General features: G+C 54.1%; 1 protein-coding gene across 1 annotated transcript in view; it reads left to right on the top strand.

Moving 5' to 3' along the window:
• Positions 1-507: 507 nt before the first annotated feature.
• Positions 508-22,535, top strand: part of PRDM11 (PR/SET domain 11) — an 89,421-nt gene continuing 67,393 nt past the window's right edge. Inside the window, exon 1 of the mRNA XM_012452418.3 lies at positions 508-545. The gene's annotated coding sequence lies outside the window, so the exon portion shown is untranslated. The remainder of the gene's footprint in view (positions 546-22,535) is intronic.

Genomic DNA, 22,535 nt, shown 5'->3' with positions numbered 1-22,535 from the left:
TTCGTGGACGTGTGGGGGAGGGACAGCCTCTCAAGGGACAGCGCCTCGCCCAGGCGCCTTCCTGGGAATCACCAATTGGGGTTTCTGCCCCAGTTTTAGAGCCTACACAGCGCATCCTCCCTTGGTAGGAGAGACACCGCCATTGGGCCACAGGACTTGTAGAGGACGCCACGAGAAACGGGTTGATTGGGGAATGGTTGTCCCGGTTACGCCGCCCCGCAGCGTCCCTTGCCCTGCTCCAAGGCTTCCAGCCCCATCACAACCTGTCCGTTTTCCCGGCGCCCTGGAAAGCCTGCCAAGCTCTTAAGCACTCTGTGACAATCCCACCCCAGACCCCGTCTTTCCCTCATCACCCCTTCTCTGTGATGTCGAATCCCATTTCACAGATGAAGAAACTGAGGAATCGACCACGTGAACGCAGCTTGGACATCTTTTCCAAGCCGGCCAGGGTCCGTCCCCTCCAGTTCTCAGAACGTCTCTCCCTCTGTAACGTATTTCGATTTGAAGAACATGTGCGGTTCGCGACTTCAAAACCGCAGCCCCAGGTAAAGAGTTAATATTTTTAACGAACCCCAAGCCCCTCACCCTTAGCCTTGGCGGGACGCCTACGTTTTGCAACTTCAATTTTTATCTCCAAACTGCTGAGCATTCAAAGGGTTAAATGGGACCGGGAGGGGGCCGGCTGCGGAGCCCCGAAAGGGTTAAAAATCCAAACGCGTCGACTCCCCCCGACTATTTGGTTCCAAATGGACTACTAAGGGATCGGGAGAGCCCGGGAGCCCCCCTCGCAGTGACTTTTTTTTAAATTGGAGAACTTTTACTTCCGACCCCAAAAAAGTATCCCAGTTCCCAGTTCCAAAGTTCTCTTAACCTTTTCTTTTTCTCATCTATTTTTTTCTCGATTTCTCCGCGAGCTGGATTATAAAACGCTCCCTCTCCCTTTGGGTTTGGGGAGCCGGGTTTCCCCCTCCGGGCAGGGCGCGGGCCGAAGGGGCCCCGGGAGTTTTCTCCGGGGCCGGGTCGGGACGCGGCTGATGAGTCCCGGCTCCGGCCCCTGAATTGGGGGGTCCGCGTCTGCCCCAAACGCCGCTTTCTTCCGTTTTCCATGTCATTTCCTGTACTAATAAGATGGTGGTCAAAGCAGGGGAGGAGAGCAGCAGCGAGTCGCCGCCGCCGCCGCGCCGAGGCTGGCGCTGAAACTTTGCCTCGCCGGGGACCAGCGCGCCCGCAGCGCGGCCGCTCCCGCCGCGGGGGCCGCCAGCCGGGGCCGCGCCGCCTCCGCCGAGCCGCCCGCCGGGCCGCCCGCGCCGCCCGGGCCCCGCGGCTGCCGCAGCATTCCCGGGAAGGTGAGTCAGCCCCGGTAGCCAATGTGGCCATTGAAAATGGCTTCGGAGAGCGCTCGGCAGTTTGCCAGCGAGCGTGGGGGCCGCCGGTGCGGGGGCCGGGAGCGGCGGCGGGGGGCGCGGGCGGCCGGGGGGCTCGGCGCGGGAGCGGGGCGGGGGTCCGGGCGGCGCGGGCGCGGGGCGGGGGGCGGCCCGATGGGGCGCCGAGGTGGGCGAATCCTCGGCAGGTAGCTGCTGCCGCCGCCGCGGGAGCCGGGGGCCGCCCTCCGCCTCCTTCCTCCCCGCTCGCTCGCTCCTCGCCTTGTTACATTGTAGCCTTTTCTCTCCGCGAGCGGCGCGCCCGCTGACGGACGTGGCCGCCAACCAATGGGAGCGGCGGCCCGGGCCGGGCGTTCGGAATGAGAACGCGGTGACACGCGCGGGGCGGGGCGCGGGCGCCCGAGGGCTCGCCGCGGCCGCCGGCCTAGTTCTCGCGGACGCCCTCGGCCCCGCGCCGGAGGCTGCTGCGCGGGGCTCGGGGATGAAGGTGGGAGGCGTCCTTCGGAATGCCAGGAAGCCTTCTCCATCGCGAAGCGTGGCCGAGCCAGAGGGCGTTTCTGGAATGCGTTTTAAGTGTTAGTTGCGGTGTAGACTCTTCGGGAACCCTCTCCGGAGCGTAGCCTCCACCCCCCACTCGCAGTCCCCAAGGTACTCTCCTATGCAGAAACTGCAGAAACTTAGCAGCCAATGACCTCTCTCCGGTCAAGGCCAGCGTGCCCTAGGCGAGTCGCTGCAAAGAGAATACCAATGTCTTGGGCGATGCTGGTGTAAAGTTGCTGGTGTGTGTCCAGAGCCCAGTTGAGAGATGGGGGCTTAGACCCCCCGCCCAGGCTGGGCTGGGATTTAGGAGAGAAAAATCTGAAACCTCTCCTCTTTCCTAGACGCTTGCTTCGTGTGGAGAAAGGCTGTGCTGTATAATTTGGAGTGGCTGCAGGGAAACACACCCAGCTCTTTGTGCGTGAGCCAGGATGCAATAATGAGAGATTGCTCTTGGTACCTGGAAACCCTATAAACTTTGGGGGTTTGGGGAGAGAAGAATTTTCCGTGGAGCATGATGCCTGTAGCACCCAAGCTGGTCTTTGGCCACGTTTCCCCTTGAGCGGAAGGAAGGTTCGGGCTTTCCTAGGGTCATTGTGTGGAGTGTGGGGTCATGGTTGCGGAGCAGGGCACAATCTTTGTCCGCCGATTCTCTGAAAGGTGGACAAGCAGAGTTCTGTTTGGCATGTCTGGAAACCTGCCCTTCTGGGAGTAGAGCCCCAGCCTCTTGCCGTATTCAGTCTAATGGAAAGGGTTTCTCTCTGAATTCTACCTCCCCAGCATAGTCGCTGTGTGACTTTGGACTTCACATCGCTGTCTTTGACCTGAGCCTTGTGTCTCCATCCCTAACGCCCAACAAAACCTGTCTGGCAAGGGAGTTGTGAAATTAAATGAGATAGCAAAGATGAAATGCCTATTCTAGGGCCTGGCATACTGTTTAAGAAGTGTTTCCCCCCTTCCCCCGCCCCAGAATCCCTGCAGAATATACTGTCCTGGGACTATCAGAATTTCCCCACAGACACCAGTGTGGTCCATCCAGTCTCAAACTGACAGGGCCCCCAAGGAACAGCTGGTGGCAGGATCTCGTTTCCTGAGATGAAGGACTCCCCTCACTTGTCCCTGGAGTCCTAGATGGGTCACAATAGCCATCACCTCTGCACTTACAGACTCATTTGACCTGAGTTACAATTCTGTTGTCTAGACTTCCTGGGTTGATGTGTTCCATCAATTTGTTCTCCTTGGTGTCAAGTAGGATTTCTCTTATTTCGATCTGCCCTCTCCTGGACTTACAAGGAGTTTCCCTGGTTCCAGATTATTGTCAAGTATGAAGTAAAGAGCACTGGACCAGGAGTCAGGAGTCCTACCTGTGGCTTCAGCTGCCTCCTTGGCCTGGTCTCTTGGCTATCTTATAAGCATGACAAACACACGGGGGCTAGAGCTGTCCATAATCTTCCTCTCTAAACCTCTTCTAGGGCTCTGATCTTGGGCAGGAGCACACTGACCCACTCCTCTTTAAGGCAGAAGCATTGGTGTCTCTGCCTGTCTCTCTCATCCCAATCTGCTCCATCTCCAGGCCCAGATAACTTTATCCTCTCAAATGAACCCATCCACTTCTCTCCATTCCCTCTTCCCCAGTGTCGTAGTCAGGCCATCGCTGTCTCTCCCCAGGACAACAGAAGGAGCTTGCTGATATACACCTGCAACCTCCCCTTCTTGGCAGTCAGAGTGATCTGTTCCAAATCGGATCATGTCAGGGATCCCATTTCCTGCTTCAAACACCTAGAAGTCTTTCCAGTGTGTTGAGGATAAAGAACCAAATTAGTGCAGTGATCTAAAAGCTTCTGAGTGATCTGGCCCCTGCCCTGGACCTCATCCTCTACCCTCTCCTAGATCTCTCTGAACACCATACTGATCTTTCCTACACAGGCTGGACTTGCCTCCTCAAATCCTGAAGCTGTTGTCATCTAATGAACGAATTAAGGTTAGCGAAGGGCACAGTGGGATGGGAGTGTCTGGGGTCCTTAATGCTTTCCTCTTACTATTTCCGGTTCTTCCAGGTCCACAGTAGGTTGACTAGAGCTCTACCTGCGCTTGGGTGGGGGGCCCCGTGACTGGCTGGTGAGTTATAAATGACAGCGATACATGTCACTTCTGGGCTACAGCATTTAATTGCTGGTTAGACCTTCCACAGTGCACTTTCCCTGTGACATGGCAACTGGTAGTAACGTGGGATGGGGGTGGCTGCTGCCAGCCTGAATCCCTGAGTCACTCCGTGCGTGAAGCCCTTGGTGACCCATGATGGAGATGCAAGATGAGTGATAACTAAACCTTTGTTGTTTTAAACAAACAGTGAGCTGTTGGGGCTGTTTGTTACTGCAGCGTAACTTAGCCTGTGCTGACTGATACAGGAACTAGAGAGGCATTTTAGACAGACAAGTAGTGCATGTGCAGTTAATACACAGAGAGAGGACCCTGACTTGGAAAGCAGCCAGGGTGATCTTTTCGACATGCATATCTGAGCTTATAACCCCCTGCCTGAAAGACCTTCAGGGACTCCCACAGCTGCCAGGAGAATGACAGAAATCCAGCTGCCCTCCAGTCTCTGTGGGGACACTATCTTTTGTGCCTCCCATTTGCCGTGTTCTGCCTAACATGGGGCTTCCTCATGCTGTTCCTTCTGCCCTGACCTTGCATTCCACCCCCTCCTGATGAGGCCTCCTCATCCTTCCTCCTCCGTCTTCACATCCCCTCTTCAGGGAAGCCCTCCCTGATTAGGCTGAACCCCCTTCTTTATAGCTCCCTTGGCCCACCTACCTCTCCTTTGGAGCACTCATGTCCGTAGCAATTTTCCACTTACTGGTGTAATGATCTGGTTGTAGCCTTGCTCTTCCATCACACTCTAAGCTCTGCCAGGGTTGGCTTGAGTCTGCTATTGGGTTTGCACTTGAGAGTTGCTCACCAAACACCTTCTGCTGAATCCTTGAGCGTGGATAGAGAGCTCAATGTGTGCTGGAGACGGCACAGGATGAGTGAACGCTGCTTCCCTGAGCAATGGGCTGGTGGGTTCAGCTGGATGGAGGTGTTAGGCATAGCTGGCAAAATGACTGGCTTGTAGAGTACAGCTGATACATTCCAATCCTTACAGGTGTTTATGGCCAGGAGGACTGTGCGCCAGGGATGTAGCAGAGGATATACCAGGAAAGCAGGAGGATGACAGTCAACATTCCCTGAGGCTCCTGCTGATCTAGACAGTATATGATTCAGTGAAGGGGCTGCAGAGCGGGCGATCTGGGGAAGATGAAGAGGAAGAAGAAAAAGATGATCATGATGATGATGATGATGATGGCAGCTAATGTTTTTTGAGGGCTTATTGTGTGCCAGGTGTGGGTCTAAGCATGTCACATACCCTGTGCTGAAAACAGCTCCACAAGCTAGATAGTACTCCAGTTTCACAGATTGAGAGACTGAGTGTCCAAAAGATGAGGTAAGGGACCCAGGGTTAATGGCATGGCCAGGATTAGAACCCTAGCAGTCTGAGGCCACCTCCTTCGTATGCCTTCTTGGAGTGAGGACAGAGAACCCTAAGCCCACTGGGGAGAAGCCCCTTTGGAAGTGCCATGTGGGGTTATAAAGCCCTCAGGGGAGGGCGGGCCTCCAGTGGGGTAACACCTACCTAACATTGGGGTTTGAGCATGGGGTTCTTGGCTCAGAGGTGGCTAGTGGCCCTGGTGCCTGGGCTGATGTAAAACTGTCTGGGGCATCTCTACCTCCTGCTGGAGGCTGCAAGTCCTTGGAGGCCACAGAGCCCCACGTTCTCAGAGTGGGGCCTGGGAGGGGCTTCCCGACAGCTGACCCTGGAGCTGTGCTGGAAAAACAAGCTATGCAGAAAGAGAAAAGAAAATTGTGCTGTTGTTTTTTCAAAAAGCCTGTTTCCTATTGCAGATTTGTATCTGTGTTGAAAAGGCCAGTGTTCACACAATGCAGCCACCTTGCTGGTGGTGTCCCTGGACTGTGGTGGCTCTGCTGGGGAGGCCTGGACTGCAGTCTGGGTATGATTCGGTCCTTCTTTCATTGACCAGGTGGTGAGGGCATGCATGCCATCGCTGTGCCAGGCACTGTGCTGGGCCTGGGCGGTGCCATGTGCAAGTGAGTCCTTGCCCTTCCAGAGCTCACAGATCAACCTGGGAGTTGGGCAAAGAACCAGGCCGTTGCAGCTTACAGCAGAATAATGCAAAGGAGACATCACTCACTCTAAGTCAGGGAACACTTCCCTGAGGAGGAGGCCTTTAGGCTGGGCTTTGAAGAGTAAGTAGGATTTGGAGAGCACAGGAGGGGAGAGGCTTCAGGCCCAGGGCATGGCTTGTCCAGAAGCATGGGTGTGTGGAAGGACTGGGGAGGCTTGAGTAGTTCATTCGGGTCGAGAGTAAGTGTAAGGGGAGGAGACGGAGGCGGATGAGGCTGGAAAGAGAATAACAATAATAATAATAGTTTGACTAACACTAGTCCCGGTCCTCGGCATTGGTCTCATCCTCTCCCTCGATCACTCTTGCCCCAGTTATCTCCATGGCGGGTCTCCTCGCCTCCCCCAGGACTTCTGCTTAAACACTGCCTTCTCATGGGCACTTTCTTTTTGAGACAGGGTCTTACTCAGTCGCTCAGGCTGGAATGCAATGATGCGATCTCGGCTCACTGTAGCTTCTGCCTCCTGGGTTCAAGCGATTCTCCTACCTCAGCCTCTTGAGTAACTGGGACTACAGGCACATACCACCACACTTAGCTAATTTTTGTAGTTTTAGTAGAGACGGGGTCTCACCATGTTGGCCAGGCTAGTCTTGAACTCTTGACCTCAAGTGATCCACCTGCCTTGGTCTCCCAAAGTGTTGGGATTACAAGTGTGAACCACCGGGCCGGGCCATGGGCACTTTCTCATTTAAAATTGCAACCCACCCCAACACCCTCTCTCTGCTCCGTGCTGTTTTCTCTCTTTGGTGAATAGCACTTATCCCGTGCTCCATGTTTGACTTTTTAATTTTGTTTTCCATCTGCCTCCCATCGTTATAATGCAAGTTTCCAGAGAGCTGGGATTTTCGTTAGTTTTGTCCACTGCTGTGTGAACAGTATATGCCATATAGTAACTAGAGCTTCAAATACTTGTAGAATGAGTGGATGAAATGAGCACCTACTATGTGCAAAGTGCTTTACCTGCTTTGTCTTTTTAAATCTTCACAGCAGTGCCCTGATCGTGGTATTGTTATTTCCCCATTCTACAGTTCAGGAAACTGAGGCTCAGAGAGGTCACGTCACTTGCCTAAGTTACGCTCTGTCTGTTGGGCCACAGGGAGCCTTAGAGGGTTTTGTGAGGAGGAAGCTGACACGGTGATCAGATCCACGTTCCAAAACACAGCAGGAGTGTCTTGGGCATGAGGCTGGAGGCAGGGAGGCCAAATAGGAGGCTTTCTTAGTAATTGAGGCAGGAGAGGATGAAGGTGAGAGCTGAGAGTGAGGATTCCCAGGGAGAAGTAGGGGAACTTGGCCCTCTATAGTGAAGGTCAGAGCGGATGGGTTGGGGCTCAGTTCTGGGGACCAGATGTTTCCTCGAGTGTGCCTGACTTCTGCTTCTGAGTAGCGAGGGGACCTGCAGATAAAAATCCAGCAAAGTACCTCGAGCTGGTCCCTTGCAGGGAAAGGGAACTGAGAAGGAGCCAGGGAGCTGGCTGGCGGGGTCCACGCTGTGCCCTGGAGAGGGTGTGGGCCCCACGTTCAGTCTTGCTTCTGGCACCAGGTAGCAGTGAGATCTGAGCAGGAGGCTGCTTCTCTTGGAGTTACCCATTTTCTCATCTGCAGAACAGGGGTGATGCCACTATCAGCCTCTGAGGGCTGCATGGACAGCTCCGGAGAAAGACAGAGTGCCAGTGAATGGCGTAGGGCCAGTGTCAGGCCATCTCCCAGGTGTGAGGCCAGTGGATGTGGGGGAGGCGTGGGGGTCCTCTTGTGCCCCTTGCAGGGGATGGGATGGCAGTGCCTGGATATGAGACAGTGAGTGTGTCTGTACTTAAAGGTGATCTGGCCATAGCCTCAGACACTCATGCTGCCCCAGTGTCTTGTGTTTAAGGCAAGATATTTAACCTATCTGGGCCTCAGTTTCCTTTCTGTAAATGGACTCAGTAATATCAGACCTGCCATGCATTCTGTGGAAGACTTTTTCCTCTGTGCTTTCAGGACCGAGTTTAAGGTGCTGTTATCTCTGGGTTGGTAACCAGCTGGGCAAAACACGCAGGGAGCACCAGGACACTGACAAAGGTCCGGTGAGATTACTCATCCCCTGATGGATGAGGAAGCTTGGGGCTCAGAGAGGTTACGTGACCAACTCAAGGCCACACAGCCATCGTCTCATTGTTCCAATCTCCTTAAGAAGACCACATTGATAAAGGAAGCCTTTGGGATTGCCTACTTGTATTACATAACAATTCCCAGAAGGTTTCTTGGGCGATTTAAAAATAGGATTTGGGCTGGGCACAGTGGCCCATGCCTGTAATTCCAGCACTTTGGGAGGCTGAGGTGGAAGGATCGCTTGAGTCCAGGGGTTTGAGACCAGCCTGGGCAACATAGTGAGACCCTGTAATTACAAAAAAATAAACAGAATTAGCCGGGCCTGGTGGTATGTACCTGTAGTTCAAGCAACTTGGGAGGCTGAGGTGGGAGGATCACCAGAGCCTAGGGGATTGAGGCTGTGGTGAGTTGAGATCACACCACTGTACTCCAGCCTGGGAGACAGAGTGAGACCCTGTCTCAAAAAACAATTATACATTAATAAAAACAGGATTTGATTTATAGAGTCTTTTCAGACTTTCTCCCATCCCAGGAACCTCACAGGTCAGAAGTTACAGGCACATTCAAACAGACCAAGAGCCTCTACTGAAATGATACTGGGCACGGGAGTGGAGTAGAGAGGGGGCAGATAGCTGCTGGCCATCATGCTCCCAAGCAGCAGCCTCAGACCAGGGGTTGGTGCTAATGGCAGGGGGGTTCCCGGCTTGCAAAGTGAGGCACCTCAGGCCTCTGGAGCCTGCAGTGCCTTCTGGAGCTTTCCCTTCCAGTCCTCTCTCCCCTACCCCACCTGATCCGTAAGAGCAACCAGGACTCTCTTCCTCCCAACTGCACCTTCTCCCGATCCCCAGTCACTAGCCCAGGCAGGTTGGCCCTTAAACCCCATATTGTATAGCTCAGAAAACTGAGGCTCAGAAGGGGGAAGTGACTTGGAGCTCATACAGTTTAGAGAGTAACCAAGCTAAAATTCTGACCCCGAATCTAGCACCCCTTCCTCTGCACCCCAGTTCTTCTCCTGGCATCAGAGCAGAACGGGGACCCCAGAGAGCTGTCGCAGCCTCTGCCCCCTGCAACAGAGGTTGTCCACTACTGCATGAATATCAGGGAGTGTGACTGGAAGGAGCTTGGGGTCAAAAGGGGGGTGGTGGCCAGTGGGCGCCTTCCCCCAGGCTCGTGGCAGAGTTGGGGGCGAGAGTGGGACCAGCAGGCAGGAGGATCACTTTGACTAGGGCACTGAGCTGGGCTGGTATGGACGTCACTGAGCCAGTAAATATGGAACCGCCCCCACAATGTCAGCTTTCCCGGAGTGGCTTCTCCCACTATCTCTCACTTTCCCCAAGGGAAAGGGGTGAGGGCCAGCAAAGGATCCGGCTGCCCGATGCCAGGGAATGGAGACGCCTGGCTTGGGAGGCTCCAGGACGGCCGAGGGGCATGGGGAGCAGCTCACCAGACCCTCGGCCTCAGCAGGAAGTGAGCTTCTCGTGGGAGCAGCTGACTGGGACCCAGCCGGGGCGGACTCAGCACCATCATGGCCTAAGGTACAGAGAGCGCGGGCTCCGGGGGCTGCTGGGAGGTGGTTGGCTGGGGCTCGTCCCTGACCTCACAGCCCTTTACTGCCCCAACCCAAACAGAGTGGCATTTTCCCAGGGGGCAGGGGTGCCCCTCTTTAGGGCAGCCTTGTTCCAAGAGAAAGCAAGACCAGCCAGAGGGAGCTGGCATTTGGAGAGGGGGTACAGTGGTGCCCCAAGTAGGGGTAGAGAGGGAGGAAGGAGAGAAGCCCCTTGGCCTGAGGGAGGTGGAGGGCAGGGAGGTGAAGTCCTCAAAGAAAATCAGCAAACTTAGCAGCCAGGGAAACCAGCAGTCTCTCTTGACCCCAAAGAGAAGATACTGGGTCTCCTGGGAAGGGCGAGCAGAAAAGGAGGATCCAGGGCAGAGTTTCCAGCTGCCAGACCCTGGGCCTTTTATAAACATCAGTGACAGCCAAGCCCGAATGAGTGTAGATGGGCATGTTCCCTTCAACCTCACAGCTGCCCTGTGATGCTAGTGTCATTAGGTGTGGTTTACAGAGGTAACATGGAGGCCCCGAGAAGTGAGGTGACTCACCTAAGGTCACACAGGTATGAAAGGCTAAGCCAGGATGTGAACCTAGGTCTGTCTGATTCCAGAGTCTGAGCTCTTTATCACAGCATGGGACTGGCTTGCTGGGACTGCGGTGGGAGATACTATCAGTCATCCATGCGGGGCAGGAGTTTGGACAGCTAACTTGCAGATTCCACGTTCCTGCCCCTGAGATGCTGGGCAGTGCAGAGAAAGTACAGCATGTGGGCCACTGTGGCTCGGGCAGCTCACCCTCTCTGTGCCCTTACGTGACCATTTGAGGAATGGGAGGCCTGTCACAAGGACCACCCATGTTACAGCATTTTCAGACTTTCCCATCCAGTGTCTGGGACAGCAGATGTTCATGGAGTAGCCCCTTGTTCTCTGGGGTCCAGACATACACACCTGACTCTTGATAGGCCCTGCACCAGGTTCCTTCTGGAACGCCGGGAGCACAGTGGCTCTGCCAGGCCATGGAGTCCGTGGTCCCCAGACCTCCGCCCATCCTGAGCTGTGCAGGTCGGGTCTGCGGTGAGAGGCGTGCAGACTTTGAGAATAAGCCTTGAGAAACTTGTTTGGCAACTTGACATTGCCACATCCTTTTTAATTTTATTTCACAAAAGCATCTGTTGGCATCAGATTGAAAAACTTAAAAAATAGAGAAGTCACTTTACCCCAAATTTCTTGAGCAGCTCTTGCTTGGGTCCTGTGATTGAAGGTAGGAAGCACCAGGCTTGCTCATGGAACCAGGGCCGAGGAGAGTAAGTCATTCTGCCCTGGCAGGTCGGGAGGGAGGATCTGGTTAGGTTTCCTGGAGGAGGTGACGATGAGCTGGACCTTGAGGGAGGAGCAGGGCTTTGCCAGGTGGAGGGAGAGGGAAGGGCATTTTAGGCTCGGGGAACAGTATGTGCGAAGGCAGGCAACAGGAGGATCCCGTGGTTCGGGAATGACGAGCGGTCTTGGGTGTTTAGAGAAGCAGTGGAGATGGCTGGGGAGAGGCAGGTGTGGGCCAGGTCCCGAGGGCCTTGAATGCAGCGTGAAGGAATTGAGACTTTGCCCTGGAGGCACTGGGGAGCTCTAGGTGGTTTGTAAGCAGGGGAGAGTAGTTAGTTAGCTTTGCACTATAGAAAAGGTGGCAGTGGACTTGAGGTGATGGCCGTAGCTGAGTAGGTGGCTTACAGCAGTGATCTCCAAGCTTTCTGGCACCAGGGACCATTTCCTAGAAGACAGTTTTTCCATGGACGGGGTCGAGGAGGATGGTTTTGGGATGAAACTGTTCCACTTCAGATCATCAGGCAGTAGTTCAATTCTCATAAGGAGCGCACTCCTAGAGCCCTCGCATGCGCAGTTCACAGTAGGGTTTGCGCTTCTATGAGAATCTAATGCTGCCTCTGATCTGACAGAGGCAGACCTCAGGCGGTAATGCTCGCTAGCCCGCCCGCCACTCACCTCCTGCTGTGAGCCCGGTCCCTAACAGGTCATGGACTGGTACCCATCTGTGGCCCAGGGATTGGGGACCTCTGCCTTAGAGGACCAAAGAGGCCATTCAGGTGTGTGCCTCCTTTCTGCCATTTCCCTCCCAGAAGGCTGTTCCTTGGTGGTGTCTGGTGGAAGAGATTGCTGATGCACAGGCCTCTCTTTGGCCTATGAGTTGGTCCTGGCTGACAGGCAGGCAGCTCTCTGGTGTGAGCAGCGTGGCCTTTCCAGGCTGGCCTGGTTGCTGGGCTCACACCTGGTGTCACAGGCTGGCCATGGCAGAAATCTCTTGTCCTCCCTGCCCGTCCTACCACAGCTGCAGGAACGTGGACTGGTAGACTGTCACATGGGTGCTGGGTGCAGTCTGGGGTACAGTCCAGAGCCGTGTTCAGGGAGAGCTAGCAGGAGAAGGCAGGGCTGAAGTCTGGGCCATTGCCCAGGCCCTGGGCGCCTGGTCTCTGATGACATGGGGTCTGTTTAGGAGGTGACCAGTGGGTAGTAGCCTGAAGTGGCTTCCTACATGGATCCTCTGACAGGCCAGGGCTCAAACCTGTGTGTGTGGACTGAGGAGCAAACAAACATCTCATTGAGGCAGCAAGGGAAGTTTCAAGTTCCAGCCTAGCCCAGCTCAAAGCAGCAGACGGTGCAGTGTTGGGGAGTCGCTGGACTTCAGCTCTGTCGTAGCCTCCTGTCGCTAGAGCAGCTGACCTGCCCTGTCCCGGGGATGCTGGGAACAGACAAGGTGTGCCTGGGCCTGCATGCGGCCGCAAGCCCACAGAGAGCAGGGGCCTGCCCGGGAGGGAGCTGTTGGAAGCGCCTCTTCTGCCTGCCCCACCTCCACCCTCCTCTGGGGCCCTAGTTCAGGGTGGCCCAGCCTCTGCCTCCCTCCTTGAAGCTCCCAGACAGGCTGGGCCCCAGCAGCAGGCTGGGCTGTCTGGCTGCTGTCCAGCAGGGAGTCCAGCTGCCTGGGGTCCTGCAGAATGAGGCTGGGCAGGCATTCTTCTCTGTCCAGGCTCTGGCTTCAGGGCCAGGAAGGCAGGAGTTGTGGAGGTACCTTAGTTTTGACAGCGGCCTTGGTCACGTATGGAAGCTCAGGGCTAGAGTGCTCACCCTGTCTGCTCTATCGCCCTTGGTTGGTCCCATCCTGGACTCAGTACTTGCCATAAACTGAGGACCTCCCTGATGGGAGCTGGGGAGCAGACCCTGGGACAGCTGAGCCCACCTTGGGCTTCGTCTCTGCTCCACCCTTCCCCAAAGCTGATTCTTTCACCATGCAGGCCTGCTGAGACCTCCTTGCTTCTCGGTGCCCCCACTTCTCTAAGGACAGACACCCTGAGCCTGTTCTGTATGGCTCCTGCCACTTCTCAGCGAGACCCACCCCCAAATCAAATCCTCCAAAGCCGTCCATATCCAGGTCCAGGGGCATAGTCCGGCACCTTTGCTCATTGCAGCCTGTCTCGGCTTCTCCCAGGGACGGCGCTCCGCCCTCCCTCTCCTTGAGCCCCCTTCCTAGCTCTGAGGCCTACCCTGTCCCAGTTCCCTGGGCTACCTGTGAGGCAAGGACTCACTGGTCCAGCTCCCAGGGTCTGCTCCCCATGCTTCAGTTAGAAACCGGACTCCTCCCTGGCACCTGCCAGTGGCTCCCCTGCCCTCCCTGAGCAACCCTGGCCCCAGGCCCAGGACAGTGGCCAAGAAAGTCTCCTCTGCCCTCTCAGACTCACTCTGGTTTCTTCCTGGGCCCTTCTCTCCTGGAGAACTCCTCTGCCTGCTGCCTCCTGGGCCCGGCAGTGGGCTCCTTCCTGGCTGCCCTGGGCTCCTGGCCTGGCAGCAGTCCGACTGCTTCTGGAGCTCAGTTGTTGCCCCCTCCTTTTCTCAGTGCCCAGTGTCTGAGGTGTGGGTGGGCCTCACATTTTGTGTGAGTCCCTGTGTTTCACAAAGAGGCTAAGTGGGCCAGGTCTCATTTCATCTTTGCAGCAAGCTTGGGAGTAACTACTGTTCGCCCAGTTTGCAGATGAAGGAGTTGAGGCCCCACAGGGTTCAGTGACTTTGTCAGGGTCTTGTGGGAAATCAGGGACTCAGACCCTCGTGTCCTGACTCTTGTCATGACCCCATAGCTGTCTTGGAGGTAATGGCCTCATTGGCCTCTGCTTGCTATATTGTCAGGGCCCAGTTCCTGCCTAGGGTCAGGGTCCAGCCGGGCCTCACAGGTTCAGTCTGTGTTTGGGGTTGGGGCTTATTTTGCTGCCTGGGCCATTGTACTGGTCACAGTCAGCGGCAGTCAGCTCTGTGAGCATTTATCACCGCTTTCTCCTCCTCCTTCCTTCCTGAACTCTTGCCCCCAGTGTCAGGTCCTCTTAGGGACACACACAGCCTTTATCCCTGAAGCACCCCTGAAGCTGGTCACATTGGCCAGGGCTGGGGGCTGCTGGGACAGAATGGGCCATCTTTCTGCTCCACCGTTCGCCAAAGGGGGAAGGGAAGATGGGGGCAGATGGCCAGGGGAAGGTGGACTCTGAAGAGCTGGCCTGTGCGCCTCTGACTGCCCAGCCCGTTTCTTCTTGTGTCACATTGAAGATCCACAACTCCCAGCCTCTCCCTTCCGTGGGGTCTGACGCTGTATGCTTCCTTAGAGCAACTCTCGATGTGAGTAGAGAGAGCACAGGCTTTTGCTCTGACTTCCCTGCTGGGGCTCCTGAGGTTCAGAAGGGGTGTCTACCCCTTTAGATACCTTGTGGCATTTAAATTTCCTTTAATTCCCTGCACCCCAACAGAGCTGTCGGCATGCCTCCAGGGACTGGTAGCCCACTGGTTCCCAAGGCAGCTCATTGGATCTTTTAATTTTTGTTTTACTACATGCTAATTACATAAGGAATATACAAATATATTTTTATGTTGAAAAAAATCAAATATTAACAAGCTAAAGTCTTCCTTGATGACCAGAACATTCCAGATTCCTCCGCAGCGTTCACCATCATGGTCATTGCTCTGGCATATATCCTTCTAGATCTTTTTCTATATGTTGACACACATAATTTATAGGAATACGTATCACTGCAGTGTGTGTGGGTGTGTGTGTATGTGTTTAAACAAATGGTTTCATGTAGTACAGATTATTCTGCAAATTGCTTTTCTCACTTAACATTGTATCTAGGAAATCTAGCCACACAGTAGGTTTTAGAAAGGATCGTCATTTAACCATCCCCCCACGGCTGACATTTGGGTTAATTCTGATTTTATTCTAGTGCCTTTTATTCTAGCGCATATCTAGAGCAGCTCCTGCTGGGTCTGGGGAACCTTTTGCATTTTTGAAGTTTATCGTACAACGTTTAAAATCTGTCTGTTGAGACTGCACAGAATCAAATGTTTCCCTGTGAGTCCTTCACTATTGCTGGTTCTCCTTTTTAGAGCCAGAGAGAAAGTCAGCTTTTCTGGCCCCTGCTAGCCCTCAGAGAGTCAAAAACAGTGGCTGTGGCCCCTGGAGCCTTCTTCCCTTCACATGCAGGGTTTTCTGCCCTCACTCAAAAGGCATGACTTTGGGCGACCTCTCTCTTGGGCAGCTGTTGTAGGAACTGAGCTCTGGAGTCATGATACTTCAGTTCAAATCCTGGCTCGGTCCCTAACCAACTGGGTACTCTAGGATGCCACATAACCTCTCTGTGCCTTAGTTCTATCCTCTGTCCGATAGAGATAACAGCAACACCTACATGCTAGCACTGCTGAGGACTGAGTGAGCTAACACATGTGAAATATTTACCATGTTCCATGCAGACACACAGTAAATGCCCAATATTGTTACTTTCCTGGGGTGTCTTCTCTGCATGAGCCCTGGATCCCACCTCCATGGGCAGGAGGCCTATGCTCCCAGAGGGCAGCCTGCATGGATGGCTCCAGCTTTGGTGACGGCTTCATCCCACTGTCCACTGACATCCTGGAGGAGGCTGCTGCCTGGGAATGCAGCAGGTGATCGGATTTCATCGCCTTGGCCCTGAAGGGTCTGGACCAGAGCCTACGGAGAGGGAAGAAGGTCACCATGACCTCTTGCTTGGCACAGGTGGCCAGGAGCCTGGTAACATAACCCCATCCTTCGGGCAGGTTTACCAGCTGTCAATGAGGTTCGTTGTGGCTGCGGATTTGATCCCCCTTGGCCTGCAGGGTGGGCAGGAGACGAAAGCAGCTTGGGGCCAGCCTTTCCCCTGAGAGTCCCAGGACGGTCTGGGCCACACTGGTTGGTCCGGGCGAGGGTTTGCCTTGCAGTCCAGGGGGCAAATCGCTGCAGCTGACTATTTATTTAGTGCTGGAAAGCATGGTCTATTTTCTCTTTTCCTTACACCCCCCTCTCAGGCTCCAAACCACATTTACACTGCTGCCTAAACAGCTCCCTACAGCCACCCTGTAAGAAACAGGCAACCTGGCCAGGGTCATTTCACAGATGCATAAACTGAGGGTTCAGGAGGTTATGCGACTCCCAGAGCCACACAGGTCACCGCCGGCAGGGCTGGGAATGGTAGCCAGGCCATCTGGCTCCCTGTCCGGTTCTTTTTCACGGGGCCACCTAATGTGACAGCCTTGGCAAAGGTGCCTGGCCACACAGCCCTGCTTGGCCTCCTGCCCTCTGGGCAGTGGCATGTGTGTTCAGTGAGCACAGAGGTTTGGGATTATTTCCTAAGAGATGAGAGGCACCATGGCTTGCCCCAGGCCCTGCCCTTCCCCAGCACCAGCCCTGGACCCTCAAGGTAGCCAGAGGGGGCCAGCAGCAGAGGGTGGCTGCTGCAGTGGAGGCCTGTCTACCTTTCTGGGGCAAGGACTCGCTCTCTACACCTGTCCCGTTCTATGGGCAGGGGTTGCAGCAGCCCCGGGGGCTCCAGTGCTTCTCCCAGGGAGGCAGTTGAGCAGCCATCATTGGGCCCATTTTTAGGCTGGAGAAAGTGAGACTCAGAAAGACCAAGCAGCTTGTCTGAGCTGGTGATGCAAAGGAAACCTCAAACCTACCTTCTAATTCTAGATGTAGGCCTTGCTGATCCTGCTGCCAGGTCACAAAGAAACTGACCTGGCTTAGCTTTAAGAGCATGGTGTCGGAGGGACACAGGCTTGGGTTCAGGCTCAGCAAGAACTGCTCAGATTTACTGAGCACTGATGTGACAGGCACTATCTGTGACATTTCACTTAATCCTCAAGGTAGCATCACGAGGTAGATACAGTGAGGAAACTGAGGCTCAGGGAAGCTAAGTGGCTTCCCAGGATCACACTGGGGGAAGCTGAGATTTGAATCATGGCAGTGTGGCTTCAGAGGATGTATGGAAGCCACTATGCTGTCAAGCCTTTGATGGCCAGAGGGCCACTAAGGTGGCAGTGCGCCTTTCTCACTCCTGGCATCATCCTGACACGTGGCAGGTGCTTGGTAAATGTGTCGAGTAAATAATCTCTGAATGAGTGCCAAGCTTTGGGCAAGCGACTCAGGCTCCCTGCATGCCAGTTTTCTCACCTTTCCTTCAGCCCTGATGAGGAGGGTCCAGTATGGTGATATCTGGAAGTGCTGAGCTCAGGGCTTGGGCCCTGGCAGTTGCAGTCACTCTGGGGAGACGGTGCCTGAATCAGGATGCTCTGAACTGGTCCTTTGGGTCTGTTTTGACCTCGATGGTGGGAACTACTTGGCAGAGACCCCTGAGACCTGCTTGGATGCTTCTTGGGGGCCCAGCTTCTGGAGTTTGCATGACCCTGAGTTTTCATAGTCACAGAATGCCAGAGCCAGCAGGTCCTAAAGGAAAATTAATCCCAATGGCCTCATTGCACAGATGGGCAAACTGAGGCTCAGACAGGGAAAGGGATTTGTTTTAAGGAGTGGGTGGTAGTGCTCCCAGCTGTCTGCACTGGAGCTCAGCTGTGTGCCCCAGGGACAGAGGCAAATTCCCTCTGCATGGGTAGCTGCGTGTGTCACCTGTGGCTGGCCTTGGTCTTCCTCTAGGCAAAACCAGGGTAGCCAGAGGGTCTAAAGACAGGCACTGGGCCCGCATTCACCCAGTAGGACCACTCCCAGCCTATTGGGTGATTCAAACGCACACATTTTTCATTTTGATGTCATTTCATTTCGATAAAGAGCCCATCTTTAGCCAAGGTCTTGGCCAGGGTCCCGCAGTGGTAGAGCAGGATTCCAGTGTGCCTTACCTACTGCCTTCTAAGGAGCCCTCTTCTGTTGCTCATGTGGCCCCTGTGTGTCCCAAAAGTGGGAGCAGGTGCCTGAGGATCGGGGGGTACCTGGGATTTCCCCACCTCCACTCAGATTTGCACTCTTTTTAAATAGCTCTGACAGCAGGATCTCTGCAGGAGGACTCAGTTCTAGCCTAGGCTCAACCATACGCTTGCTGTGTGGCTTTGAGTAAGTCCCTTTCCCTCTCTGGGCGTTGGTGCATCCCCCTGTAAAGTGAGACTGTGGAGCTTGCTGATACCTGATGTTCTGTCCCTCCCATAAGAGGAGGTGCAGACCAATGCTTCCTCAGCCCCTATTTAAGATACGGGATATTGAGGTCCTTGTCAGTTGGGACGACTGGGCTTGGGAGTCGAGAGTCAGGTTCTGGTACTGGATGGTCCTGAGACTGTGAAAGCACATGACAGGGTGTGGTGGGGCTGACCAAGATCCACTCTCCTCGCCCCATGGAGAGCCTGAGGTTTGGCAGCCAGCAGCCAGCATGCGGGGAAGGCGCAGCTCACGGAGCTCATGAGATCCAGGTTTGAATCCTGGCTTTGCCACTTAACCCCTCTGAGCCTTACTCAGGTTCTGCACCTGAAAGATGGGGGAGCTGAAACTTTCCTCCTGAGATTGAGGTGAGGATAGAACGAATGGACGTGTGTGACTCCCCAGCACCCCACAGGTCCCCAGTGGAGTGTACCCAGCGTTCTTTAGGTCTGGTGGGTGGGCCAGAGTAAGGTCAGGGAAAGCGCCAGAAGCTTTGCCAACAGCCCAGGAAGCTGAGTCCAGAAATAGAAGACCCTGGAGACAGAGGCTCCAGATGGCCAGGCCGCGCTCTGCCAGCCCTGGGAGGCCAGCCTGAGCTGGCAGTGCAGGCCTTCCTTCCCTCCTGGGGCTGTTGGCTGCATAAATTACTCGGCAGCCTTTGGGCTAATTTTACCTTCTTGGTTTTCATGAATCATTTCCCATCCGGGGGCGTGCGAGAGCAATGGAAACAGCTCTGCCAGCTGGCTGCCAGGGCGCCAGCCACCATGAGGGCCATGATGAGCCCCTCTTGCAGGCTCTTGGGAGGGCCCTCCCCAGGACAGGCCCCAGGGATGGCTCCTTCCAGCCATGTCCCTGTGCCTTTGGATTATAATGACTTAGGGTAAATGAGCCACAGCAGATCCTGAGGCTGGAACTTGGGCCAAATCTAAAAGGATTTTGAATCAGTGGTTTCAGCATGATGGTCCTTTGGGTCTGTTTTGATCTCCATGGTATGAACGACTTGGCAGAGACCCCTGAGACCTGCTTGGATGCTTCTTGGGGACCCAGCTTCTGGAGTTTGCATGACCCTCAGTTTTCATAGTCACAGAATGCCAGAGCCAGCAGGTCCTAAAGGAAAATTAATCCCAACAGCCTCATTGTGCAGATGGGTAAACTGAGGCTCAGAGATGGAACGGTATTTATCCAAGGTCTATGCCTCAGTGGATGAGGTTGGAGTAATAGTAATTTACCAGCTGTTTATAACTTTACTCATAACAACCTGATGTCACTCTTCTCCCCATTTTATGGGGGCGGGCAGGGGTGGGGAGGTAACTGAAGGCACAGAAGGTGAAATAACTTCTCTAGATCACAATTAGTAAGTCATAGAGCCGAGATTCTCATCCAGGGAGTTTTGCTCCAGGGCCCGTGTTCCCAGCTTCTACACCAAGCTGCCTCTTGCCAGTGGACTAGGGCTGCCCTTGCTTCTGCGCTCCTCGCCTCTCCCATGCTCCTTGGAAGTGGGTGTACAGGGCTGCTGATGGGATACTCCTGGAAATCCCCAACTGACACTCTCACGTTGTCTTCATCCATTCGCCAAATATGCATTAAGCCCCGCCAGTGCCAGGAACCGTTCTGGGTGCTGGGGATTTGGGAGCAGCCAGCATGTGAGGGGCTGGGAGGCTGGTGAGTCCCCAGCCCAGCACCCTCATCTCCTCTGAGGCTGGGTTCTCAGGGGATGGTGTCTGCACAGCACTGTGGTCTCTGCCACGCAGGCTGCACACTCAGATGCCCAGCCCAGGCCGGGGGCACACGTGAATGACACAGGCTGACTGGAGACCTGGAGAGTGAGTGCCTTGCCCTTGCCTATCTGAGCAGGGCCAACACCCAGCTCCAGTGAATCGCTGCCATGTGGGACTGCCCGCGTGGTGTTGCCAGCCCTTCGGATTTCCCAGAAAAGATGAACATCCACGTTTTTACATGGAATCTTCTGTTTCTTCAAAGTTGGCAAAAATAAAAATGGAAAAAAAGAACAGTCACCAGTTTGCAGGCTGTGTTTCCTTTCTTCCATTGCCTCTCTGCAGGCCTGTCTAGGAGGGAGCAGGCTTTCATTCCAGTTAATGAGTCCTGAGGGCCCTTCTCCCCCTGCTATGGAAGACCCCTCCCATTGCAGTGTGTCACCCCCCGTGCTGCACTGCCACCTGGGAGTAGAGGAAAGGTGTGGGCTTTGCATTGTACAGACTTCAGACAGCTGCTGTGCAGCCTTGTTCAAGCCCCTTAACCTCTCTGAGCCTGCATTCCTATCTGGAAAACAAAGAAAAATGGTGCTTACTAGGTTGTTGACAGGACTAAATGCAAACTGACTAAAACTCAAGTCAAACAGGAGTAGTCTAAAAATGGAATTCATGAGCTCAGCACAAGCTCTAGGAAGATCTGGAGAGCTTCAGGTACAGTTGGATCCAGGGGCTCACACTGTCATCAGGACTTGGTCTGTCCATCCTGCCCTGCTGTCTTAGGTATGGCTCCATTCACGGTCAGGCTGCTGTACGAGGTGGCACAGTGGCTGGCTGTGCCCCTACACACAGCAGATTTGCACTTCTATCCTTTCAGCAATCCCTGCAACGAAAGGGCCCTTCTCTTCCCAGCAGAGTCCCCCAAAGCCCCAGAATTGTTGCTCACAAATTGGCTAGACCCTGTATCCCCTCCCGCACCAATCACTGTGGCTGGACTGCAGATATGAGCGCTGATTGGTCAGTCCTCAGTGGCACTCTACCCTTGGAGTGGAGCATTTGGAGATGGGGCCTCCCCAGGGACACCAGGGGGCCTGGATGCCAGCAGGCAAATACATAATCATTCTAACTGGATTGCAAGCCCCATGAGGGTGACAACCTTGTTCACCCATGGTTCCTAGCACCTAGGACAGTGCCTGGCACTTGGTAGGATGTGAACATCAGAGAGTGAGTGAACAGATATGCTTCACAGAGTATGTAAAACACCCAGCATGGAGCTGGGCATCAGCCATGTCCACTCCCCTTCCACCTCCTTCCTGGAGGACTTCTGCCTACTGAGCTGCACCTGCCTTCTGTTCCAAGTGTCACGGCTCCACAGTGCCTCCTCCGTGTTTAGTTTGTCAGATCAGTCAGAGAAGCCCAAGTATGCCTGTTTGTTTTGGCAAGCCTGACTTACAGTAATTACAATCACTGGTGATCACATCACCTTGAATTCACAGATATTATTCTCTGAAATTATCTTACTCTTTGTTTACTTCCTTATTGCTTCCGCCCAGTTCATTCATATTGTTTGTTACTCTTTTTAGACTGAGCTGCACTCAGCTTCCATTTCATCAAATGTAGGAAGGGGATATAATTCACCCTGCAGGGTTATAGAGAGGATTCAGTGAGATTATACAAAAATGGAACTCACTTGCACAAAGCCTGGCACGAAGTAGGTACTCAAGAAAGGTCAGGTTCCCTTTGAATTCTTTTAAGTCAAGGTCTTACTGGAGCTTAGATGTATAAGCCTTTTCATGAATACGTGAGAAGGTACTTAATTCTTAGTAATGACCACTAATGACACACATGTGCACACATACACACATACACAATCACAGAAGAACCCTAGTCTCATAGTGTAGGTGCTAAAAGTGGCCAAGAGTCAATGGATCAGCAAGACAGTTTATTACTCACAGCACAGTAAACAGCAGGATCATGAGCTTGGTATCACCAATCACCCTACTCCCAAGTCCCATAGCGGGGCCCAGATGGTAGCTATTCACACAGTGGGCTGTGTTGCACCAGAACTCAGGGCAGAGAGCTCAGCAGCTTTTGTAGCAAGCCATAAACAAGTCAGTTTCCCTTCTCCAGGAAGTGAGCAGTTGCACAGTATTCACACCGTCTCCTTGACCGACAATTACCTATATCACTAGCAGCAGAAATGGCTCAGAGTCAGAGGATGGTGAGGCCATCCAGGTGGATATACTCAGCAAGGATGTTTAGGGATGCTCAGGACCCAAGGAGAACTGCCTCTGTCATATCACACCACACCACACACACACACACACACACACACGCACGCACGCACGTGGTACTTGTCCAATCAAATGGTGAGCTGTCTGCTGATAGTGAGTTCCCTGTTGCTGGAGGTATTCATGCATGCTTGGGGATGATGTATACTGTGGTTTCAAGCATCTTGTGATTTAGACTAGTGCATCTCCAACTTTGATGTGCACACAAATCACCTGGGCAAATTGTCTTAGGCCTACTGATTCAGGAGGACTGTGGTGTGGAACT

The sequence above is a fragment of the Aotus nancymaae genome, unplaced genomic scaffold (genome assembly GCF_030222135.1).
Source record: "Aotus nancymaae isolate 86718 unplaced genomic scaffold, 86718_ANA_hifiasm-v0.15.2.pri h1tg000059l, whole genome shotgun sequence".
NCBI classification, from domain to species: domain Eukaryota; kingdom Metazoa; phylum Chordata; class Mammalia; order Primates; family Aotidae; genus Aotus; species Aotus nancymaae.
Note: the sequence above shows the minus strand (reverse complement) of the source record. Positions and strands in the feature narration are given on the sequence as shown.